This window comes from Hordeum vulgare, chromosome 3H, assembly GCF_904849725.1.
Source record: "Hordeum vulgare subsp. vulgare chromosome 3H, MorexV3_pseudomolecules_assembly, whole genome shotgun sequence".
NCBI classification, from domain to species: domain Eukaryota; kingdom Viridiplantae; phylum Streptophyta; class Magnoliopsida; order Poales; family Poaceae; genus Hordeum; species Hordeum vulgare.
Genome location: NC_058520.1, coordinates 357,301,071 through 357,320,234, shown reverse-complemented (window position 1 = coordinate 357,320,234; position 19,164 = coordinate 357,301,071).

The following is a 19,164-nucleotide window of genomic DNA, read 5'->3' as shown; positions in this document are numbered from 1 at the left end:
ATGAATATTTAGACGCCCTGGAAAAATCCCATAAAAAATAGAGAAAAACCACGCACCAGGAGGGACCATGGGCCATAAGATGGGCCAGAGGGGAGCCACAGGGCCCCCAGGCGACCTGTTGGCGCGACCTGCCCCCTGGCCGCGCCGGGAGGTCGCCTGGACGGGGCACACCTCCTCTGGTGCCCTACTTTGGCTCCTGTTTTTACCCGTGACGAGAAAATTCCAAAACAAAAGTCTTTTTGCAAGTTCTCGATGCGGAGCTGCCGCCACCCTCGGTTCTTCTTCGGGAGGGCTAATCTGGAGGCTGTTTTGGCCTCCGGAGAGGGGAAACCGTCGCCATCGTCATCGTCATCACCACTCCATCATCCTTCCATGGCTTCTCCCATCATGTGTGAGTAATTCCCTGCTGTAGGTGAAGGGGATGGGAGAGATTGGATGAGTTAGATCATGTAATAGTTCGTCGGATTGTTGGGAGCATGTTGCCTATCATCTACTATGGTGTTTATCATCTTGGTACTACTTGTTACTCTTAATGCTTGTCACTTTGGGCCCGAGTGCCATGATTTCAGATCTGAATTCATTATGTTTTCTTGAATATATTTGTGTCCTAGATCCTATCTATGAGTAGTATGCACCTATTATAGTCCGGAACCGGCGATCCCAATGGTGACAGCTTGGGACACGAAAGGGGATGAGCTATAGTTTGAGGATTCCATGTATCCATTGATTGTTATTGCTTTGTTCCGGTGCTCTTTGACAGGAGCACCTTAATATCCATAAGTTCCATTTGGCCCTGTTGACAGCGGGATGGTAGGACAAAAGATGTCGTGCAAGTTCTTATTGCAAGCACGTACAACTACCTCGGGATACATGCCTAATGTTTGATATATGCCCAGATGATCATTACTTTTCTATGTGCCTTGACCCAGGTTAAATACATGATACCTCTCATCCATGTCCAACCATCCATCTCCTTAGTCTACAGTCTTTTAATCCTACTAGTTACAAGTTACTTTACTTCCGCCGTTTTACTTTCGTTGCTTTGCCACTTTTATTTCCTTTGCCACCATCTCTTCCATATCACCGTTGCTACTAATATTTCGTTGCCAAGCAAGTATCTTTTAGGTGCGGTTGAATTGACAACTCAACTGTTAAAGCTTATAAGTATTCTTTGGCTCCCCTTGTGTCGAATCAATAAATTGGGTTAACTTACCCGCGGAGACTATTGCGATCCCCTACACTTGTGGGTTATCAGTTGGTCACCGTGAACTCGGTAGCATCGATATGGATTCGGTTGCACCGATTTGGTGGGAATGGCTAGGGTTTTTGTCTAAGGTCATACTCGGTTGGTCCGATATATGAAAGTTGGTGACACCAAATTTGAGTATGTGGAATTGGACGAAATGCTTATGTGGGAAAAATGACTGAGTATTTTGGTGGCTAACTTTGAGCACTTTAGCAACCAGTTCATTTTAATACCTCACCCCCTTTTAATAGTATTGGCTTTCCTATGGACTCAAAACTGATTTCTCACAAATATAAAATGAAGTGCCTTCTAGCTTGAAGCTTGAGCCAATCTTATTCCTTTGTTGCATCAAGGGGCATATCCACATAATCCTTTAGCCAATGCTTTCCATGGACTATTCGTGAAATATCTAGGTAAAAATGTTAGTCCAAGAGACAATGTATGTTGTCATGAATTATCAAAACTACCAACGGAGAATATTGTGCTTTCAATCTCCCCCTTTTTGGTAATTGATAACAACATACAATGAAAGCTTCAAATAAGGATAAGCATTAAAATATGACAGCTTTGAAGGAAACATGACTGGTACAAGCTCCCCCTAAATGTGTGCAATTCCTTTTAAACGATAGTTGCTATGGAATGCATGGACACACACAAGGTAGGAGGACCAGACAAGTCATAAACATCCTGGCTATATGCATCAAACATGAGTGAATAAAGAGCTTCCATGTTCAAGACTCACTCTTGCAAATAATATGTGCAAGAAACAAGAGATCATCATGAACAAGGATATGGTGCATATACTTACCTTGAGGATCTTGAGCGTCTTAACATAGGAGTACACTTGGGAAAAAATGTTAGATAACACAAGAGTACTCTATTGTAAAGATGCAAAGAGCTTCAGAAGTACCAAGATATTGAATACATATTGAAGATATGATTTGATGAAAGGTATGTCTCCAAGAGAAATAATAACTTTCTCCCCTAAGGATGAATATGTAATAATTTCCTCTCCCCCTAAATCATAGCATGTAGATATTGGTAGTAGGTAGAGTAGGGATGTAAATGGCGCTGGGACCCACTAGTCCCACATATGCCATCCACCAAAAAATTCTTAAATGGCTTTTGTGGACACCCATAAAAATTAACTGAGATAAATGGATAGCCCAGAAAAGCCCATCGGCAGTTCACCGCACCGTCGCCTCCCGATCCCTAGGTCCATCCCGCTCCCGATCCATGGCACCGCCGCCACCGCCACCGCCGTCCAAGGAAACCACTGGGGAAATCGCTGGGAATGCGTCTTCATCCTGCCGATCCATGGCGCCACAGCCACCACCGTCCCTCATCCTTCTGACGCCATCTTCGGCTCCCCCACCGCCGCGAGAGGAAATCGTAGGGGAAATCCCAACACCTACTCCCCCGCCTCCTCCTCTGCTCCCAGGTATGCACATATCTCACCTTCCCCTCCCCTCCCCTCCCCAACAGCCAGCCTCTCCTCCGCGACGAACCCTAGCCAGCCACGGCGGCGGATCCCTCGGGCCAGCCAACCTCTCCTCCTTCTCTCTCTCCTCCCAGCCCGAACAACCCTTCAGCACCTCTCCTTTCCACATGAACAGCTCCGACAGCTCCCCAACCTCGCCAACCTGCAGAGCAACATATATTCAGGTAAGAAAAAACCAGTAGGAGGTAACAGGGCAGGCAAGTTCCATCATATCGTACTAGTGATGAAAATAGAAAAGTTTCTAAGATCCGGTCCAAGCCTGATGCTACGGAGTCCTGCAAAATGTCTAGTGGTTGCCTTGACTAGAAAAGTTTTGGAGAACGATGAGCAGAAAAATGTCTATTGATGTCTAGTGGTTGCCTTGACTAGAAAATGTCTAGTGGTTGCCTTGACTAGAAATGTGGTATCAATTGGGCAGCACTCTTGTCAAGTGCTTAATACCGATAGCTATGATTTGTAGCTAATACCGATAGCTATTATTTGTGGTTTATTTTTGGGCAACACTCTTGTCAAGTGAAATCTGTGACACTTGAAACTGTTGTTGTTTGTGCGAGATTTTCTCTTGCTGACATCTCAGTGGACTCAGTTCACCCTTTTGACACATGAGTATAGATAGATGCCCTATTGAGAAACCGAAACTTGGCCCACTATTGTTCAGATCTGGTAAGGTGTTGTCATCTCTAGGTTAAGCGAGCTTATATTGATTTGTATTGTATTGTAGGCAGAGAAAGCCAGTTTCTACAAGCTGCTGCTGCTGCTGGGCATGGTATTGTGATTATATATGACTTTGTACAGTTTCAGATGTGCAATCATTAATTTATCATGTTTTTATCACTTGTTTGTGCTTTGTGAGAGTTTTTTTCCGCGTGTGTTGCGGTGCATCTTGCCCGTGGATCAGCAGCAGCGATTTGGGTAGTTAGCCATCTGTCAAACCCATCATTTTAGCTTGTCAAATGTGAATACAAGTTGCAAACCTTGCCATGTGGGCGGTCATCTTGATCACTTTGTACTAGCTGAGAATTTTCTTGCCGGTATTCAGTCCAGTTGGAATAAATTGTAACAGTTGTTAGAAATCAATTGTAACTGTTGTTGGATTGTTAGAAATAAATTCTAACAATCCGAGAAATACATGCAAAGCACGCTTGTGGTAGTGGTAGGAGGGAATCACAAGCTGAGAAAATCAATTTGAAATCCATATCGGCCAAGCAAGTTCAATTTTATTTTATACATATAACATCCCATTAATTTTTTTTCTAGCTGTCTGACAATAATAATAATAATAATAATAAAGAGAAAAAAAGGAAAAGCAAAGTCAGTCGGAACAAACATCAGAATCTTATGTACTAGCGTATCTTAGTAGAGTAGAGCAGATAAGATTCACAGAGCTGGCAATATCACTCTACATAGATTATACGTTGGCCAGCTTACTTTACTCCTATCACTCATAATATGCAAAGAAAAGAAAAATGTGGTCATTCTACGCGACAGACTAAACCCCTCCCGGTTTAGTAATCCTTCTTCTTTACTACTACTGTAGTTTATTTGTCCTTTCCAGGCATAGCACGATTAGCTTTGTTTATTAGCCGATTAATTAACAGGTTCTGCAAAGTACGTAGTAGTATAATCTGGTCAACTCGAGTTTTCTTGGACATACTTCCGATTTATTTAGCATTGAGAGGCTGTGTGCAAAAATATGTGCTGCCAGCATGCGTTTTGTGAATATGTATTATGTTCCAGCCTAGAATGTTAGATGAACCAAATTTGAACTTATGTTCTACTGAAACATCTAATATGACATTTCAATGCAGATTTCATTGACGTGACCATGGGTTACGACCAAGTGGCATTGACAATCGACAAGCAAACTGAAAAGTGGGAAGCCATGGACCAGGACCAACATGTGTGGAATGCTATTGAAGAGCAACAAAAGTAAGTCCCTAGCCCTCATGTGTTTTCCTGTGACATTAACTGTATTTTTTGATATATATTTTGACCCCCAACGTTTGCATTACAGATCTAAGAGGCAGAAGAAAAAGCAAAGGCAGAAGGCGAAAAGGAAAAGGCTGGAAGAGAAGAGGGAAGAGAAAAGGGAAGAGAAGAGGAAGAAGCAAGAAAAGAAGAGGAAAAACCAAAAGGAGGAGTTGCAGGGGAAGAGGAAACATGCTCGTTCTGAATTTATCCAAGGATCTACAAGAGAGGAGCTACAGGTCTGCTTCTATATTAAACCTCACTTCGTAACACAAATCTGCTTCTGTACCTTACTTTAAGTTCATAGCATGTTCTAATTTTCTTTGTTTTGTTATCTAGAGTCGAGACTCTCCATCTATGACACATGGCCAAAGAGTGACCAGATCCCCATTGGTAGGATCACCGGTGGCTAACACATGGAGGTCTTCCCTTGGGGTTCTAGCAAGAGTTGCAGCCTCAAAAAAATCGTCCGCGATGTCACCATCTATATTAGGATCCCCTTCTCCGGCGACTACTTCATTTGTACCACGTAGTGAGTTGGCTTCGTATTTCTCTTCCAAAATTACTCTTGTATATAGTTACAACTTTAAAAATGTTCTTGTGAGTTGACTTTATTTTTATGCTTGCCAATTAATAGTCCGCAAGACACGAAGATTAACTTCTGCTGTTTTGAGGGATGCCAAACCTATTTATCATCGTAACATACTTGTCAAAGCTCAGTGCAACCACTGTCTTGAGGTGTTTCCAGCTGGACGTGGCGTGGGTACTAATGGTGTACAAAGGCACTTGGCTGCTTGCGAGAAAAGGTCAGATTTGTCCCTTGTTGTTGACAAGTTGAAGTCCTCAATTTCATCTCCTCATGGATCTATGCTTCAGCAATGGAGTTTTGATCAGATTGCATCTAGAAAGTTGCTGGCTAGAATGATAGTAATGGATGAGTTGCCTTTCTCATTTGTTGAGTATAGTGGCTTTCGAGACTTTGTGAAAAGCTTGAATCCCTTGTTTAGCATGGTTTCTAGAGGTACTATTAAAGATGATTGCATGGAACAATTTAATCAAGAGAGATTAAAATTCCGTGATTGTTTCAAGAAATATAGAGGCAGAGTCTCTTTAACAGCTGATATGTGGACGTCTAATCAAACTTTGTCATATCTATGCATAACTTGCCATTTTGTCACAAATTGGGCTTTGAGAAAACAGATCATAAGGTTTTTTATGGTAGAGACTCCACATAATGGAATATCAATGTTTAATGTATTGTTAAAGTGTTTGCAAGATTGGAAAATTGAAGACAAACTCTTTAGTATAACATTAGACAATGCAGCTGTTAATGGCACAATGGTTGACTATCTAAGAAAAAATCTGAACAGCAAGCATATGTTGCCTATTGAAGGTCAATTATTTCACATTCGTTGTGCATGCCATGTGCTAAATTTGATTGTCCAAGATGGGTTGACAGTGATGAAAGGTGTGATAGATAATATAAGAGAGAGTGCAAAGTATGCTAAGAGTTCCCCCGCTCGGTTGGATAAGTTCAAAGCAGTAATTGCAGAAGTTGGTATTTCTTGCAAACTCCCCTCAGTCGATGTGCCAACGCGTTGGAATTCCACCTTTGTTATGTTAGAGTCATCTCTCCCATTTCAAAGAGCATTTCGTACTTTGGTTGGACGAGACAAGGATTACAAATTCTGTCCATCACCGGAAGAGTGGAAAAGAGCTGAAACTGTTTGTGCTATGTTAAGAGTCTTTCACACAGCCACAGAAGTAGTTTCTGGTTCAAGTTATCCTACCTCAAATATGTACTTCCATCAAATATGGAATGTGAGAGTGTTACTTCAGAAGGAAGCATCGTCACAGAATGATGTTATTCGAGCAATGGTTGTTGTGATGGAAGCAAAGTTTGACAAATACTGGATCGAGTCATATTTGCCAAATTGTATAGCTGTGATCCTTGATCCTCGATTCAAACTAAGCTTCGTTGAGTTTCGTTTAAAACAAGCCTTTGGTTCTGATATAGAGAAACACTTGGATGCTGTGAAAAAAGCTCTTAACAGCCTGTTTGAAGAATATTCTTCACAAATGGCAGATGCACTGGGTGAGTCAACTCAAGGACAGAAAAATGATGAGGTTATGATTGAAGAGAATGATCCTTTGGCAGATTGGGATCAACACTTGCACCAGAAGCAACACCAATGTGCTAATGAGCTTGATAGATACTTGGAGGACGAAACATTCGATCGCAGAGACAATTTCAACATTCTTCAATGGTGGTATATTCATTCTTCGAAGTATCCCATCCTTTCTTGTATAGCTCGTGATGTTCTTGCTGTACCAGCTTCCGTGGTACCATCCGAATCAGCTTTTAGTACTGGACATCGTGTGGTAAGCGATTATAGAAGCAGACTGAGCAACAAGACTGTCGAAGCCTTGATCTGCCACCAAGATTGGTATAAATCTGATGTTCAGTGTGACATTGTTCAGGAAGACCACTACTATTAACTGAGGTATTTACTTACCTTTCCTTTCCTTGGGTATGCAGCATGGTGGCCTCACTAGTTACACTTTCCTTGGGTCTCACTAGTTACACTTGCTGCTAGGAATTGATTGCTGCTAGGAATTGATTGTTTCTTACTTTCATTCCAGCAATTTTTCTGTACAAATAAGATATAACTAATGAGTTTACAATGGCATACAAATAGACTGCATTATTTGGATTATGCACAAGCGAACTTTTAATTCTGGATTGGTTGTAGTTCAAAATGTGAAGTAATCGTTTCCTTTGGGCAGTTAAGTTTGATTGGATAATCTTATTTTACTGATTAGGTAAGGAAATCAAGATGTTAATATCCATTAAGGCATGCTTTTCAAACTCTGCTCGCCTTTAGGATTACAATACAATAAATTAGAGGATAATGTACGGTGTTGATATATTGTCTTCTCTCCTACGTGTTGTCTCCTAATGTTTGCTACCTATTCAAACTTTGTATGGAACTTCACTGTACTTGATTTCGTGGCGAATCAACTTGTTTTAGAGGAGTTGGTCAGAAAGAAATTCTCCAAGTTAGATTTGTTATATTTTCCTTTATATAAAATTGCATGACTTCGTCAGGCATATGCACATATATACTCAATATCAGCTCCAACTCACTTGGAATTTTTGTGGTGCAAGTTGTTGTTGCTTTGTGGAGCAAGTTTATATATTCTCCAAGTTGCTGTTGCTTCGTCAGGCTGAGCTTAGGAGTTTCACAGAGAAACCAAGTTGATTCATGGTGCAAGTTGATTCATGGTGCAAGTTGCTGTTGCTTTGTGGAGCAAGTTGCTGTTTCTTAATAATTATATATGGAGCAAGTGGCTGTTGCTCAATAATACATTTTATCCTGCAGTTTAATAATTATCCGAGAGAGTGTAAGGTGCAGAGAGAGGTTTAATCTGAAGAGAGATTCAGAGTATTTTTATCTGAGAAATACTATTTTGTTGCAGTATATGGACAATATTTTTGTCTTAGAAAGTATATTTCTTTTCTGAAGAAAGATTTAGAATATGGACAGTATTTTTATCTTAGAAAGTATTTTTTTTATGAAGAGAGATTTAGAATATGGACAATATTTTTATCTGAGAAATTATATGGACAATATTTTTATCTCAGAAATACTATAAAAGTATGAATGTTGGAGTATATGGACAATATATGGACATCATAAGTCCCACATAAAAATTAAGTGGGCTACCACTTAATCCCACGTAAAAAGTGATGGGCAATGTGGCCAAGTCCAAGAGCGTCCAGCAAACAGCCCACTTACATCCTGAAGGTAGAGTAAGATAAGATCAAACAAATAACAATTTTTTATCTCTCTCTCGCTTAATATGTACGGTTTGATACATCTCCCCTTAGGTAAGGTAACCTACCTTTAGTAACAAATATCTCCCCCTAGTGATATTTCTCCCCCTTTTGTGTAAGCTTCTTGGTGATATTTCTCCCCTATAAATAGGTTCTTTGGATGGAAGCTTTGATATTTCTCCCCCTTTGACATTTATTTCCAAAAAGGACAGAGGGTAAGGGCTCATTGAGAGAAAGGGATCCTGGATGCCTCTCTATTTTATATGGGTTCCTTAAATTTTTCTCCGCCCTTGATATGGATACGAGTTCCTAGAACTATCTACCCCTATGTTAGGGTCCTAGATGATTCTCCCTCTTATATTGTATGGGATCACTGTGGTTTTTCTCCCCTAAGAGAAGTTTTCTTCCCCTAGAAAAATAATGCTAAAACAGATTTTGTTTCATAAGATTTTCAATAAGATGTTAGGAGGCAATGAAACATGGGATCATTTATAATCTTTCTCCCCCTAAGGCAAAAATCTAGAAGATATTACCAGAAAAGCTAAGGTAGTTATAACATCGGAGTAACCGAGGAAAATTGGTTTGGTAGAATTGAGAATGAGAATCAGACCTCTCGGGAAATCGGTGAGACCGAGTTGCAATGAAAATCAACTCATCAACTCCTTAACTAAAAATCGAAGAATTGTTTCAAGATACCTATTGTAAAAGATACCGATTGTGAAAGAAAACAATTGTAAAAGAAAAACATAAAGTAGTAGTGATTTTTTGTGTCTTTTTGAAATATATACATACATTTAGATGAGAGTTGAATGGTTCCAAAAGTATATGAAATGTCAAATGTGAACCATACAATAATGTCCATCTAGATGTGGGGCCGTGACTACGTCACCTATATTAGAGTATTTGACTTGAGGAGTCAAGCAAGGTTGTTTGATCATAGTTCATACTCATCGTTAAGCGCAAAATGGGGTTACCATTTTTCGATTAAGCATTTCAATGTCTTCATATCACTTGAGTTGCTTTGCCCCATGAATTGGTGTAAAGCTTTATCAAGGATATGAGTACATACCTTCGAATGATGTTGATGACATGGCATGTAGGTGAAATTGTTGTGGATGCTCAAAGTTGATGAAGGTCATCTTGAATTGGCAGCAATCCATGTCGTTTGGGTTCACTTTTCACCTACAATGGTTAGTCATGCAAGTAAGAACATAATATATCCAAATGACATGAGCAAAATTCAATATGATAGAATTGTCAAGGATATGAGTTTGTTGTCTTCTTGCTCCATCTCCGAAGGAAAAGGGGTTGTAGATGCTTGGCCATGTCAAGATTGCTTTTGATGTGAGTTGATTGCAATCTTGTGGAGTGTATTTCTTCCAAGTACCTACAAAAGGTTAGATGCAATACAATGGAGCATATTTTCCAAGATACAAGGTAGTCATATCAATGGCATCATGGAATGGGCAATCAAGCTTATGCCCCTGAATGCATCCGAGTGAGTCTAGCTCAGGTTTGAAGCATCAATGATGTTCAACTCACTCCTCAAATGACATAACACTTTCTCATCAAGTGGTTTGGTAAAGATATCAGCTAATTGTTCGTCAGTACGAACATGCTTGAGATCTATATCTCCTTTACCAACATCATCACGAATGAAACGATGTCGCACTTGGATGTGTTTTATTCTAGAATGTTGCACAATATTATAGGCAATCTTAATAGAACTTTCATTGTCGCATAACAATGGAACTTTTCTAACATGGCCATAACCCTTAAGCGTTTGAGTCATCCAAAGTAATTGTGCACAACATGATCTAGAGGCAATGTATTTATCTTCGGTAGTAGATAAGGATACCAAGTTTTGTTCCTTGGATGACCAAGACACAAGAGATCACCCAAGAAATTTACATGTACCCGAGGTGGATTTTCTGTCTACCTTGTCTCCGACATAGTCCGAGTTGGAATAGCCAACAAGATTAAAAGAAGATCCCTTGGGATACCATATGCCAAAGTTTGGTGTATGTATGCGGTATCTCACTATCCTATTCATAGCCAATAGATGACACTCTTTTGGTGCTGCTTGGTATCGGGCACACATGCGAACACTCAACATGATGTTAAGATGGGAGGTACATAAATATAGCAATGAACCAATCATTGATCGATAAACCTTCTGATCAACTGGTTTGTCCTCGTGAGTGAGGTCAACATGTCCACTAGTAGGCATGGGGGTTCTCATACCTTTGCATTCTTGCATGTTGAACTTTCTGATTAAGTCCTTGGTGTACTTGGTTTGAGAAATAAACGTACCTTCTCTTGATTGTTTGATTTGCAATCCAAGGAAGAACTTCAGTTCACTCGCCATGGACATCTCATACTTCTCTGACATCAACTTTCCAAACTTTTCACTAAAATGTGGGTTAGTAGAACCAAAGATAATATCATCCACGTATATTTGGCAAACTAATAGTTCTCCATTAACTCTTTTAGTGAATAAGGTTGCATCAATTTCTCCAATCTCAAAACCCTTTTCAATGAGAAACTTTGTTAGGCATTTGTACCAAGCTCTAGGGGCTTGTTTGAGACCATATAAAGCTTTACAAAGTTTGTAGACATGATTAGGTTTCTTAGGGTTCACAAATCTGGGTGGTTGTTTAACATAAACTTCCTCCTCAATTTCTCCATTGAGAAAAGCACTTTTGATATCCATTTTGGTAAAGAGTAATATCATGGTGATTGGCATAAGCTAGAAGAATGCGAATGGCTTCAAGTCTAGCAACATAAGCATAAGTCTCACCGTAGTACATACCTTCGACTTGCGTGTATCCTTGGTCTATGAGACACGCCTTGTTATGTACAACTTGTCCGTCTTCAGCTTGCTTGTTCCCAAACACCCATCTTGTACCAATGATGTTTTGCTCGCCTTCGGGCTTTTCAACAAGTGTCCATACTTTGTTCCTCTCGAAGTTGTGTAGCTTTTCGTGCATGGCATTCACCCAATCCGGGTCTTGAAGGGCTTCTTCAACCTTCAAAGGTTCAATGCTAGAGATGAAAGAATAATGCTCACAAAAGTTAGCTAAACAAGATTTAGAGCGAGTAATTCTCCCGTTTTTATGTCACCATAGATTTGATTCAACGGATGAACTCTATCCACTCTTGCTCTAACTCTTGACATCTTTTTCTTGTTGGATGGTGGAGCTTCTTCTTCATCATCATTATCTTGCATGTTGTCGTTGACGTTGTCATCTCCTTGAGGTGGTGGTGAGGAAGGTTGAGGTGGATCATCACGATGTACTTATTCCTCTTCTTCATCGTGTCGTGTATCGCTTGTGGATGCTTCCATGTCATTTTGTGGTTCGCCTTGATGCGAAGTGGGATGTTCCTTATCTCCTACTTCCTTTGGCAATTGTTGGACTTGTGAACCATTAGTCTCATAGAACTTCACATCTATCAGTTCTCCAACTTTTGGAGTGAAGTTGTTGTAGACACGGTAAGTGTGAGAGTTCGATCTATAACCCAGTAGGAAACCTTCATAAGACTTAGGAGAAAATTTAGAGCGTCGATGCTTATGAAGAATATAGCACTTAACACCGAATACCCGACAATATCCAACTTGGGGTTTGTTACCGGTGGGTAAATTGTATGCCGTTTTACCGAGAAGCTTGTGCAGGTAGAGTCGATTTATGGCACGGCAAGGTGTTTCCACGGTCTCTCCCAAAAGTGTGTCAGAGTGTTGTATTCGTCAAGCATCATTCTCGCCATCTCTATGAGAGTCCGGTTCTTCCACTAAACAAATCCATTTTGTTGAGGTGTGTACGACGCTGAGAACTCATGTGAGATACCTTCTTCGTCAAGAAAAATATCCACATTCGTGTTCTTGAACTACGTTCTGCTGCCACTCTGAACCTTCTTGATCTTCAATTCAAATTGATTTTGAGCTTTCCGAGCAAAGCTGTTGAAGATCTTTTGTACCTATGACTTATCATCAATAAAGAATACCCACGTAAATCTGAAAAAATCATCAAAAATGACTAAACCATAAGAATTTCCACCGAGGCTCTTGTAAGCATTGGGACCAAAGAGATCAATGTGAAGCAGCTCGAGTGGTCTTCTAGTAGTCATGATGTTCTTCACGAGATGACTTCCACCAACTTGCTTTCTTGCTTGACAAGCACTACAAAGTCTATCTTTGTCAAAGATAACATCTTTAACACCAAGAATATGATAACCTTTGATAAGTTTGTCAAGATTACGCATACCAACATGTCCTAACCTTCTATGCCATAACCACCCTTGAGAATATTTTGTAATAAGACATGTATGAGGTTTGGATATCTTAGAGAAATCAACAGTGTATAGATCACCACTACGGAAACCAGTGAAGACAATGTTATGGTTGTCGCTACGAAACACTCGGGAGTCAACTTTCGTAAATAGGACATTAAAACCAAAGTCTGCTAGTGTAGCGACCCGACTCAAGACGAGTCAAGCCTCTGGTGTTTCTGTACCATCCCAAGATCATGCTGGTACACACACAGTACATAATGTATATATTCAAGAGTGCAATCACACAACTTTATTAATCGAAATCTCATAAAGAGTACTTTATTACAAATAAGGATTACAATAAAGTGGCTGAAGGCCAACTCATGAGATTATCTAACGAAGACTAAGCGGAAGCATCAGGTAGACGAGTCCATCCGACTCCAAGGGCATGTCGCTGAGCGCAGATCGTAGCCTCACTCCTGGTCAGAAATGTACTCTGTAACATGATACGTTGCAGCCGTGTAGGTCAGCATATTGAATATGCCGGCAAGTCATCAAAGAGAGGAGTAAAAATAATCAACTATCTCTACATGCATATTTGGCCAGTGGGGCTAAGTTTTGCATAAAGCCAGTTTTATCCTACAACAAGAGGGGTTGAAAGCAAAATATTACTACATAGTTTGTTGTTAACGAGATGGTTCCGCCAACCAGTTCTCGTACCCGAATAGTTGTTAACACCCACATCATTATTAAGTTGTGTCGAGAGTTCCGGGGAAATTCAATGCCTTCGGCTCAAGTTGTCCATGACCTTGGACACGGCTAATCGATTAGGTTGGGCACTCTGCAGAGTTTTGCACACGTTCCCCACAAGATTTGATCGCCTCCGGGTTTGTCCTCGCACTTCAGGGTGTTTGAAGACCGGATGATCAAAACATGGTCTTTGAATGGGTCCCTCTGAATCCCTGTCGGTGCCCATCCATTCCTACGTTCATGTACATCTGCTAGCACCGCCTGTCCAGAGTCACCGCGTTGTCCAACCAAGCCAGAGCCCATAATGACTTGTGGCTCTGCAGGTAAGCCTTGAGTCTTGAAAATATCCGTCCGTCTCTTTCAGCCTGGGTGAAGCTTTCCGCAGGATGACATGGCCTCTCCAGCATCCCGAGCATCCACTGGGTTTTCCAGGGAGCCGATCAACCGTCCTTCACCCAGAGTTGCATTGCGTCCGAGGTCTTGAAAATCTTGTCTTAGCCGGTCTTGATTATTATATCAACCTCGCATCACTCGTGGTATACACTCAACCGATAACCCGTCTACTCAAGCATAGCATTAAGAAATTTTCATCCCGGGGCCAAGTATCGGGGTTGTTGTGTTCCTACCACATGATGCTACAACTTATACTAAAGTTTCCAAGTACCTAGGCAGCATGCAATTGGGCACATGAGGTGATCTACCATGCATCGAAAACATAGGTAAAATAACATGATCAAAATGACTTGCCTTGATGATAGTTGTCTTGCTCGAGCGCTTCTAAGTAACACGCATCACACTCCGGATGATCTACCGATACAAACACAAAGCACACCATAAGCACTTCACTCATGCAACAAGTAAAAATAAGATCGTAAGTATTGATTTGCAAAAGTCTAAGCAAAGGAATTTAACACGCGCAGGTATGGCAGAAACTTGTTTCTGTTGAAAACACTAGTAAAAATACTTTAAAAATTCTGAAACTTCTACCACAGTAAGATTTTATCACTATAAAGCAGTAGCAAAAAGAATCAACTCAAAATCATTTTTTAAACTCCTGGAATAGGCAAAACAAGGTTTAAACTAAATCTGCTCTAACTTATATTTAAAAATTTCAAACATAGACAAATTATATGTTTTTAAACACTACAGGAAATTTTTGAACTACTGGAAAAATAATCAATGTCATTGGACTTCGGGATAAAACATTGTGGCCAAACAAAAACAGAAAGTATGTGTTTTTGCAAACAGGCAGAAAATTATAAAACTACTAGTGCTAAAAAGAGGGGTACACGTGGCCTGATGCTATTGGCTGCGGAGGCTGTTTGTTGGAACGCTTCGGGAAAACGGCCGAAGCTAAGTAAACTCGCTGGTTAAATCATAAGTGACAAAAAAACCCACTGGTTTACTGAACTAAACCGAAAGGTTACCTAGTGATCTAATCTAGGCCACTCGTTAAATATGTAAGGGCTAAGAAGAAGGAACATGAAATAACAAAGAGTAGAGGGGGAGATTACCGGCTGGGACAGTAGCTACACCGGCGGGTCAAGTCACCGGCGAGGGGGTGGAGGGGCTCCGGAGCGGTGGGGACTTCGGGGGAGGCGGCGGCGGGGTCCTCCTCCGAGGGGAGGCGGCGGTGGAGCGAAGGGGCTGGGGGGGGGGGGGGCGCTCCAGGGCGGTGCCGAAGGTGGCAGTAGCTCCAGTGGCCGGCGAGGTGGTGCAGGGGCTAGGGGCGGCGGCGGCTCGGGGTAGGGTTGGGAACGGGGTGGCTCGGGGGTGGGCTTTATATAGGCCATGGGGGCGAGGTAGTTAAGAAAGGGGAGGGAGAAACAGGGAAGAAATCCGGAGGTGGTGCGGCTCGGTTTCGGGTGGAGCAGAGAAGGAAGGAAAGAGAGGGAGGAAGGAGAAGGCCGCGGGAGGAGGGAGGCATTGGCCAGGGGGCCCGCAGGTCAGAGAGAGGGGGGAGGTAAGGAGGGGCTCGGTTGGCCTATTCCTAGGGATTTCAATCCCGGGTAAGTGGGGATTCGGCCCAGTGGCTAAGATGCGCCCAGGGCAGCGGTGGTAAAAAAAAAATAACCCTTCCTTATATCTAACCTTTTGCATAACAGAAAACAAAAGCTAAAAAAAGGAAATAAATCAAAATATCTATATATGCTATTATATATCAAAAAAAATCAGAAAAAGAATCTCTACCCGAATAACATTTTTTAAAGCCAAAATAAAAACTTGAAAAAAATGTTTTTTCAAAAATTCCCAAATTTGCTTTATTTCTTTTTGCAATTATTTTTGCAAAAGAACTTTGGGTTTTCTTGGCTCCAACATTTCAAAAATTGCCCGCACTTTGGAGGGTCATTTTCCTCCGCTCTCTCTCTTGCGTGCAAGAGAGTTTTCTCCGAGCATTTTGTGCGAGGAAAAATAGAAATGCAAATCAAAGACGAAAGAAAATCACGAGCTAAATTTATTTCACTCAATATGCATAGATGCTTAGCTACAATGTAAAACATTCCCAATTAGGAAAATTGGGATGTTACAAACCTACCCACCTTAAGATGAATCTCGCCCTTGAGATTCGGGTTGGCTAGAAAATAGGTGCCGGTGGTCTCGACGAAGATCCTCTTCTCGTTCCCAGGTGGCTTCTTCCTCGGTGTGGTGGCTCCACAACACCTTGCAGAACTTGATGATCTTGCTGCGGGTAACTCGGTTGGCAGTCTCGAGAATCCTGACGGGTTTCTCCTCATACGTTAGATCACTGTCAAGCTGTATGGCCTCTAGGGGCACTGTATCTCTCAACGGAACATCGGCCATCTCAGCGTGGCATTTCTTCAACTGGGAAACATGGAAGACATCATGAACTCGGGACAATCCTTCCGGCAGTTCCAGTTTGTAAGCAACTTCGCCTCTATGTTCAAGAATTTGTATGGGCCAATGAAACGTGGTGCTATTTTTCCTTTCACACTGAATCTCTTGATTCCTCGAAGTGGAGACACCCGAAGATATGCTCGGTCTCCCACTTCGTACGTTACTTCCTTGCGTTTGCTGTCCGCATAACTCTTGTGCCTGGACTGAGCTATATTGAGTCGGTCACGAATTAGCTTGACCTTCTCTTCAGAATCTCGGATAAGGTCGGGACCAAAAAGCTGTCGGTCTCCAACTCCATCCCACCTCAACGGTGTTCTGCACCTCCTTTCGTATAGAGCTTCGAAAGGGGCCATCTTCAGACTGGTCTGGTAGCTGTTGTTGTATGAGAACTCGGCATACGGTAAATTGTCATCCCAACTAGACCCATAGTCTAGTGCGCAAGCTCTCAACATGTCCTCCAGAATCTGATTAACTCTCTCGGTCTGTCCATCTGTCTGCGGGTGAAAAGCTGTACTGAACTCCAATCTCGTTCCCAAGGTTTCATGCAGTTGGTGCCAAAATTTTGATGTGAACTGAGTCCCTCTATCAGACACAATGCTCTTCGACACTCCGTGCAGACATACGATCCTCGTCATATATATCTTGGCCAGCTTGGCACTCGTGTAAGTAGTCTTCACAGGGATGAAGTGAGCTACCTTGGTCAAACGATCGACCACAACCCAAATAGAATCATAGCCAGAACGGGTCCTGGGTAATCCTGTGATGAAGTCCATACCAAGCTTTTCCCATTTCCATTCGGGTATCGGCAGAGGTTGGAGCAAACCTGCTGGCTTCTGATGCTCGGCTTTTACTCGCTGACAAACATCGCATATTGCTACGTACTCGGCAATGTCTTTCTTCAATCCTATCCACCAGAAACTTTCTTTCAGATCCAGATACATCTTAGTGTTGCCGGGGTGTATCGAGTACGGAGAATCATGGGCCTCCTGAAGTATCAACTTCCTGAGTTCGGGATCATTGGGCACATAGATGCGATCCTCAAACCATAAAGTTCCGTGTTCATCCTCACGAAAACCTTTGGCTTTCCCGTCTTCCATTTTCTGCTTAATCTCAACTATCTCCTTGTCTGCTTTCTGTGCTTCGCGGATCTTTTCTGTCAAGGTGGACTGAATTTCTAGAGTGGCAACAAATCCTCTTGGAATTATTTCCAATTTGAGCTCTCGGAGGTCATCGACTAACTCCTGGGGTAATCCTCCTGCTGTGAGTGTGTTCACATAACTCTTGCGGCTCAACGCATCGGCTACGACATTTGCCTTGCCTGGGTGATAATGCAATCTCATGTCATAGTCCTTGATCAACTCTAGCCATCGCCTCTGTCTGAGGTTCAACTCCTTCTGCGTGAATATATACTTCAGGATCTTGTGATCAGTGTAAACATCGCAACTATTTCCGATCAGGAAATGTCTCCAGGTCTTGAGAGCGTGCACTACGGCTGCTAGTTCCAAGTCATGTGTGGCATAATTTAACTCATGAGGTCTGAGCTGTCTGGATGCATAGGCTACAACTTTGCCTTCTTGCATGAGCACTCCCCCGAGTCCTTGACGAGAAGCGTCACAGTAAACCTGGAATTCCTTCCGAATGTTCGGCAATATCAGCACTGTGGCTGTAACAAGACGTTTCTTCAGCTCTTGAAAACTGGCTTCACATTCCTCAGTCCAAACATACTTGGATTCCTTCTTCAAGAACTCTGTCATGGGCTTGGAAATCTTTAAGAAATTCTCAATGAACCTCCGGTAATATCCGGAAGTCCGAGGAAACTACGGATCTCCTTGACTAAAGTGGGTGCTACCCATTCGGTGACTGCTGCGACCTTGGCAGGGTCCACTGCTATTCCTTCTCCTGAGATGACGTGTCCGAGAAATCCGACTTCCTTCAACCAAAACTCACATTTGCTAAAGTTTGCATATAGCTTATGCTCTCGAAGCTTCTCCAGAACTAGACGCAGATGTTCCTTGTGTTCCTCTTCGTTCTTGGAGAATATCAGTATGTCATCGATGAACACCACGACAAACTTGTCCAAGTATTCCATAAATACCTTGTTCATCAGATTCATAAAGTATGCCGGAGCATTAGTCAGTCCAAATGACATGACCGTGTACTCATACAAGCCGTACCGAGTGGTGAAGGCTATCTTGGGTATATCCTATTCACGAATCTTCAACTGATGATACCCGGATCGAAGATCGATCTTTGAGAATACGCGAGCTCCAACTACCTGATCAAACAGATCATTGATCATCGGCAAGGGGTACTTGTTCTTGATGGTCACATCGTTCAATGCACGATAATCGACAACCATTCTCAAGGACTTGTCCTTCTTTTCAACCAAGAGCACTGGGGCTCCCCAAGGTGAAGAACTTGGGCGAATATACCCTTTGTCCAATAACTCCTTAATTTGCTTCTTGATTTCTATCAAGTCGTTTGCGGGCATCCGATAAGGTCTCTTGGATATCGGGGCTGTTCCGGGTAATAGCTCAATCAAGAACTCAATCTCTCTATCGGGTGGCATGCCCGGCAATTCCTCCGGAAATACATCTGGGTACTCCTGTACAATCGGTACTTCCTCCTGGACTACTCCCGTGAGAGAGTTTACTCGCTTACTCCGTGTCGGGCGCTGAGACACGTACTTAATCCGCTTCTGCTCGGGGGTGGTGAGAAAAATAGACTTAAGGGCAC